Genomic DNA, 7,545 nt, shown 5'->3' on the forward strand with positions numbered 1-7,545 from the left:
TGTGATTTGACCATACGATTAAGCTCTGCCCAGGGTGGAAGAGATCCTCCTCCTGGCTGCCTTTGGATCGAGATGTAGAACTCTCAACTCCTCCAGCAGCAGCCTTCTTGATGCCATGCTTCCCATCATGATGATAATGGACTGAAACCAAAACCAAAACCTCTGAAATGAGAGCCAGCCCCAGGAAAATGTCCACTGTAAGAGTTGCCTTGGTCACAGGGTCTATTCACAGCAGCAGAAACCCTAAGGCAGGGAGGAGCTCTTGAGAATTTGTAACTTTCAGTTTTCCCAGACATGTGACGTTTTGTCTACTTTACAAAATCTCAGAGCTTCCCACTCCTTCACATCAAAGGGCCCTGCCTCCTGTGGGTGGTGCTGTCCCTGGGCAGGTAGTCTTGGGGTGTATTAGAAAGCAAACTGAGCAAGTCAGGAGGAGCAAGTCAATAAGCAGCATTCCTCCATGGCCTCTGCTTCAGTTCCTGCCTCCAGGTTCCTGCCTTGACTTCCCTCAATGGACTGTGTGACTTGGGATATGTCAGCCAAATAAATCTTCTTCTTTCCAAGTTGCCCTGGGCTGTGGCCTTTCCCTCCACAACAATAGAAGGCAAACAAATACAATATTAATCAAGAAAGTCATCACTGACTTGGCTACTGCCCTAGTTGTTGCAGAAGCATTTTGTTAACTAAGGATCCTCCTCCCTAGATGACCCGAGCTTGTGTCAAGTTGACAAAAATCCGGTCAGTGCAGGAAGCTTTTGGGCCAGGGTCCAGTGATCTCCCTTGGTTATCTGGAAGCTGTTAAACCAGCAGGTGAAGAGGAGAGAGAACTCTTGGGGCTGCCCAGATTCTGCTGTCTAACACTGCAGTGATTACACTACCAGAACTTTTAGGGTGGGAGCCTGGGTGCTGGCAGCCCTAACTACTAGGCATACCTGCCCCTGCTACTGTTACCCAGACTGACTTAGTGAACATAATAGTAAAACACAGAAGAAGGAGATTTATGCATTGGAAAGAGAAACAAAGAAAGAGGTCCAGGGATCTCCCTCCAAGTTCATCTTCAGATCGTAAAAGGAACCTGGGGTTAAAACAGAGGGCAAGATGTTTATACAACTAAGTAGTCATAGTCAAAGTGAGGTCCTGCCTACTACCACAGTCTCAGCTGGTCTCTGCTGGTCTCAGCTGGAAGCTGTCTGACAAGCTGTCAATCTCTTGGAGACAAAATCCCAACTGGTTCCTCTGGCTGGTACCAAGCTTTCAGGCTTTTTGTTGTCCTAAAATAGAAGTCCTGAGGTAATTCCAATTTCTTGGAGTTCACTGCCTCAGTAGTTTGATAGCTAAAAGTTAGGGCACAAGTGTCTCTGTGGAACATTTCAGCCAGATGATTAGAGCTGTGGTTGTTACATTTTGATGGCCTCAGGACCATACACACCAGCTCTATGGGCCTTTTCTGCTATCGGTTCTGAGGCTGGTACGATAAGAAGAGGGGGTTCTGAGGCAGCCAGTCAGGAAAATCACACCATGAGAAACAGACTCTGATACTGCACCCTCTGGAAAATGCAGTCCCATGGGTTGAAAATTCTAGAATGATTTCTAGTGAATAGAATCACCAAGAATCAAACTACTGAGGCAGTGAACTCCAAGAAATTGGAATCTCCCCAGGACTTCTATGCTAGGACATTGGAAAGGCTGGTAGCTTGGTACCAGCTGGAGGAGCTAATTGCGATCTTGTGTTTGTGATATCAAAGGTTTGATGTTGGGCTTGTCAGATGATGTGCTTCAGGAAGTTGTCTGTTTCACCAACCCAGATGTGGCCCAGATGTTTGCCGACTGTCCACTATTTGTGAGGCTATATGCTCCCAAGCAAAAAGGGGCAGTGAGCCAGAGAAGAGCAGAAGGGACAGGCTGCCACCTTGGTCTAGATCCATGCCTCCCTCTGTGGTCCATGCACATCAAAGGCATGCTAATGCAGGGAAACATGCAGTCTTCAAAGTCTACCTCCCTAGGTGGGTGCTTTCTTTTATGTCCTGAAATAACACGGCAAAGGGAAACCTGTGGCTTTATAATGGCCTCCCCTGGTGCAAATTCCCAGAGATGTAAAGTACCACGTAGAGTCCTCTCACAGAGGGCATGAGATGAAAGAAAACTGGACAGTAGGTGCTGGCCCCTTGCACAAGGACGGTGGGTGCTGAGGGTGACTAAGGATCTCTTCCCCTTCAGGGCTGACCACAAGTTAAGTGATTCTATTAAGAGCAGCACTGGCTGCAATGCTTCTGGAAGCCTGGAGGTTTTGGTTGCTTGTGCAGCTAGGGCTGCATAGACGCCCCATGGCAAAACTCTTACCAGCCACCCCGGGGGCTGACATTTGTGGAAGCAACACTCAAGCTCTCTGTAGTTAATAAGCTTGACTCTGCTCTGCTCTCTGAACTTCCCAAAGAAACGGAGCCAGTTTTGGGTTTGAAACTTTGGGGGGAGAGAGAGAGAGAGAGAGAGAGAGAGAGAGAGAGAGAGAGAGAGAGAGAGAGAGAGGGATTTCAATGGTATGTTGGTGCAAGCCTGGGGCAAGCCTGGGTCCTGGATCTTAAGAGCCTTAAACCTAAATGGTAAGCTGTTTTATAGGGAAAACTCCCCCCCCCCTTTAAATCCCATAGCTTGATTCAGAGTTTTGGGTTAGCCTATATTGCCAACATCATCTCCCACTTTTTCTTCTGTAGCCGCACCTCACTTGCAAACATCAGGGGTTTTTGTTCCAGATCTGACTTGCATCACTGCCCTTTCTCAGGGCGTCAGAGGGATATCTCAAGCCAGCTGTGCCTGCTTCGGATGGAACCAACCTCACACACCTTTACACTTGCAAACATTGCCTGTGTTTGTTTGTCACTTTCGTGACATTTGTGCCCCTGTGACGGCATTCCAGTTGTGGTTTATGAGAGGAAGGGCTCATTTGCCTCACAGTTTCAGAGTTCCAGGGTGGCATCGAGGATGAGAGAGGAGGGATCTCAGTGACCAGGAGGCAGAGAGAAAGATTGCTTGAGATAGCTTTCTTCTTCCTGCTTTATCCAACTGGGTCCCAATGTATGGTGATGGTCCTCCACATATCCAGGTATGTCTTATCCTTTTAATCCTCAGTGGAGATGCTGCGTGCACGCGCATGCACACACACGCGCGCGCGCATCATTAATTTCCTATATACCTGTCAGCCTCATTAAATTGACAGTCTAGATTAAGCGCCTCAGTACCTATAATTCACATTATACTGGTAAATTGTCATGTGTTGTCTGAACTCACTGACACATTGGCTCTGGAAGTGGCCCCATCCCCATTTAGACCCAAGCCTGCTCGTCTTGAGGCTCCTTGTCTAGGATGGGCGCAACACCTAACTGTGAGAGGGAGGAAAGAGAATAGCAAAACAGCTCAAGAGTAAAACCACTATGCCCCTGAGAAGAGCAGGAAGTAAACCATTTCCAGTGAAGGTTTTCAATATTAATCTCAAACTACAATGGGAAAAAGAAGCTAGAAAATTCAGCCTTAGGAAGCTCACCCACAGAGAAAAAGCTTAATGGGACGATAGCTGGCTGTTCTAACTTCCCCAATGGGTCTCTGCTGGATCTGTGGGAGCCCAATTTGATGCCATCTCTACCTGATGTTTTTTCACTCGGAGGCTTCACCCTGCTCTCCCCAAGATCCTCCATATTGGGAACTCCAGCTGACTGTACAGACAGGATTTCCCTAGATGGTTTTTGAGGGGTGTTTTGAGCGCCCGATTTGACAATATGTATTTCCCCCTCTCTCTGTCTCTCCTCTGCATCCTTCTTTTCCACGTGTGTAAACGCACCGTAAATAAAGGCTTTATTGGTCACTTTGGATGAATGACAGACTGGTATAAGCTCGGTTAATTGTTTCACACACTTGAGACACTTGGGAGGACAGAAAAAGCTAAGCTAATGACAATGGGCAACAGGAAGGGGGTGGGGAGAACCGGAAGGCTCCTAAAGGTTAACAGAGATACTGAGACCAAAACCAATGTCTCAGAAGCAAATTCAGGATGGAAAAGGGACCTCCAGAGTTGGAGATGTCGTAGAGTCTAGATCACTTCTGGACCTATCATGTGCTTCTTGATGGGTCACTGTGGTCTCTCTCTGACTGTCGCTGTCCACCACAGTGCAGCACTCTGCCACTGTCCCATCTGACTTAGTGATCTTGGTCACAGAGATGCTCTTGAAATAGGATTTGGATTAAAGAAGTGGGCCAAAGCCTTCCTGGGAAACCTGGGAGTCAAAATCATTGTCCTCTTGTGCTTTAGAAGAGGGAGTCATAGGCCATATATCATACAACCTACAAAAAGGTCCCTGGGACCCCCAGTCTGAAGTTGGTTTGGGGGACTCAAGCCTTGAATGATTCTCCAAGACCCCCTCAAAGATCCTGGGTTGGTGACAATCTGGGTACTTAAGTACTGAGTCCCCCAGTGTCTACCCCTCCCACAGTCTCTCACCAGTGTTACTGACTCAGAACCTGGAAGTTCAGAAGAGTGGAAAGGCAAGGTCCAGGTCTCCATCTTGCTGAAGATGCTATTGAAATCTTATACTAGATCATCACAGCAAAAGTGGTTGTGAAATTGCATCCCTACTCCTGGGCTGAAGCTTAAACAGAATTTCTATGGAGTAGCAAAACAGCTCAAGAGTAAAAACACTATATCCTTTCAAGTGTATAGTCACCTTAATGCCATGCACCTGCCTTCCTACCATTTGTTTTTTCTTCTTCCTCTTCCGCCTCCTCCTCCTTCTCTTCTTTGTCGTCGTCATCATCATCGTCATTGTCGTCATCGTCGTCGTCGTCGTCGTCATCATCATCATCTTGTGTCATCCCTCCAAAACAGGGATCTCTGTGGTTCCAAGATCCAGGAAAGCTGAAAAAGCCCCAGAAAAGGTCAAAGAAGGTCATCCCCATAGGAACACCAGAAAATTTGAACTTGTGCAGCCCATGGGCACCACGGGACTGCCAGCTTGCACTACCTTGTCAGATAGCACCAGAGCGCATGCGTGTGCACTATTTTTCTTTACTTTCCTTGCTACATGCCTCATACGTGAGCACTCATTCCAAACAAAAAGCATCACTGGTGTAGATCATCTTTTGGGCCCTATAGAGCAATGCCCACTGTGATCTTCAGTCATTATTGAAGACAGAGACCAAGATGGTACAGCATGGACTTCCACCAGAGTCCTCTGTAATGCACTGACACAGATGTCACTACCAATAAGTAACAATATGGATGCCAATGTAAATGCCTGCTATACCTGGCCTCGTGCTTCAGATCACTGTCCAGATGTAGGTGGTAAACATGCTACTATGTAAAGCTACTTTCTACCTATGTGCACAGGTGCATCGAAACATAGATGAACGACTCGGTCCCAGGTCACCTCCAAGATAACAAATTGGATATATGTAAGTTTTTTATTGAAAACTCACTGTTGGGTAGAAATGCTGATATTAACAAGAATTCTAACTTTTCCACATACTCCTCAGGGTGATCTCGGATCAGATAAGCCAGTGTTTACAGGGAGTCTTTAATGGTGGGGTGTCTAAAATCTCCAGGGTGCCCTCCTTTGATGAGCTCTGTGTAAACTATGGTTGGGGTTGGAGGCAGGAGTTCTTCAGGACATAAGCAGTGTTCTACATTCTGGTATCTGTGGGATTCAGGGGGTTCCCTTTGTGCCTATGGGATGTGGGTAAGCTGAGGGGCCTGATCTGCCCTTCTGTCTGCCTGGTGTGGTGGATAAACCTGTTCCTGTTTCTTAGGCAGCCCTGGTGTTGAGAACTGGTGTAAGCCTCTTGTCAGACATAGCTGAGAGGCCTCTCAGCCCCAGGTTTACATCCATGACCTGCCACTAGCAGAAACAGCCTCCCAATCTGGCCTCTTTCCATGTGTTAAAAAGAAAAAAGAGCATAAGGCACACTGCAAAATATACCTCTGTGGCTGCTGGAGAAGCGTGGAGAAATGTATGAAATGTATGAAGAAAATCCTGTATCTCTGGCTGCACTGGTTTGGTCACGGAGTGATGCCGGCAGTGGTCCAGTCAGGAGGCCCTGGAGTGTCGTTCTTCTAATCTCAAAGGGATGGAGCTGCATAGCTCTTGCAACAGCCCCACGGTTGCCCATAGCTGTACCTTTCTGGCCTTGAGACTGATCAGGATGCTTTCTCTTCTCTGGTGACATTGTATGAGGTTTGAAGACTGTTGTTTCTATTTGATAAGGATATGCTTGTCTTTGCTGCTGGTCAAAGAAGCAGAGTTGGTGTCTCTGTTCCCCCTGATTCTCACTCCCCAACTGGAAGCTGAAGAGGCCGCTAACACCCATAGTTCCTAAGTTTTACTTTGGGTGCAGCTAAGTTGCTTGATGCTCCTTATTTGTAAGGTGGGGCTGCTGTTGTCACTGTCTTTCTCACTAATTTGTGTCTGAGGGGAAAATGGACGCTTCAGAAGTCAACAGCTCTTATTCTTAATTTACTTCCTGTTTTTAATCTAAGGAACATCACATTGACCTTTCCTGATGTATATGCAAAAATATATAATGGAAAAATAGTACACAAACATATGATAGTATATAGCAATATGTAAATATATAAGCACAATAAGATGTAAACATATAGTATATAAATATATAACAATTAAAACTATACCATGTATTAATATATAATAATTAAAACTATATTTATTTATTTTGTGTATATATATATATATATATATATATATATATAAAAGCTAGGCCAAAAAGAAGGTGTTAGACTCTTCTGGAAATGGAGCTCAAAATGGTTGTGAGCTGCCATGTGGGTACAGAACCTGAACCCAGGCCCTCTGGAAGAGTAGTCAATACTCGTAACTGCTGAGCCATCTCTCCAGCCTCCTCCCTTCCTACTTTCTTCAGTGGAAGTATGTAGATGATTTCCTTCTCTTAAATTCTTTCTCTCAGACTTCTGCCACAGCACTGGAAGGCTACAGTCTTGTTCTCCATGGCCGTGGGAAGAGAGATGTCACTGCCAGTGAGTAATGGCAGACTGGGAGACTCTTCAAGAGCATACTCCAGTTACATCTCTCCATCCTGAGGCTTTCTGAGCAAAGGTGGAGCCCCCTGGAGTCAGCCTCCCTGTGTGCCTTATGAGATCACATAGGGTAAGGTTTTCTCCACTTTGTGAGTAAGAAGAGGGATGCTCTTTCCACTCAGCAACAACAGCAAAGGCTAAAGACCAATTGTGTAGATTCTCCTAGGCTCACGCAGTGGATTTCTATTCTGAGCACCTCTGCTGGGACTCACTTCGTCCACCTTTATAATGAAACCTGGGGAGATGTACCAGGGTTTTCTGTCTGCGGACATTCCCCAGAAGATGTTTCAGAAATGATGAACAGGAGAGCTGTTTCATGTGCCCCTTTTCTCCCTGCCATCAGATTCTTAGAACTGGACAACCATATTCTCCTAGAGACCTGGATGAAAGGGAGACTGAAGGGGGAGATAGATAGATAGATAGATAGATAGATAGATAGATAGATAGATAGA

At 46.1% G+C, this 7,545-nt stretch overlaps 1 pseudogene; it reads right to left on the bottom strand.

The window, feature by feature from the left end:
• Window positions 1–3,993: 3,993 nt before the first annotated feature.
• Window positions 3,994–5,038, bottom strand: Hax1-ps5 (HCLS1 associated protein X-1, pseudogene 5; annotated as a pseudogene).
• Between the last annotated feature and the right edge of the window lie 2,507 nt (window positions 5,039–7,545).

Source organism: Rattus norvegicus, chromosome 8 (genome assembly GCF_036323735.1).
Source record: "Rattus norvegicus strain BN/NHsdMcwi chromosome 8, GRCr8, whole genome shotgun sequence".
Lineage (NCBI taxonomy): Eukaryota > Metazoa > Chordata > Mammalia > Rodentia > Muridae > Rattus > Rattus norvegicus.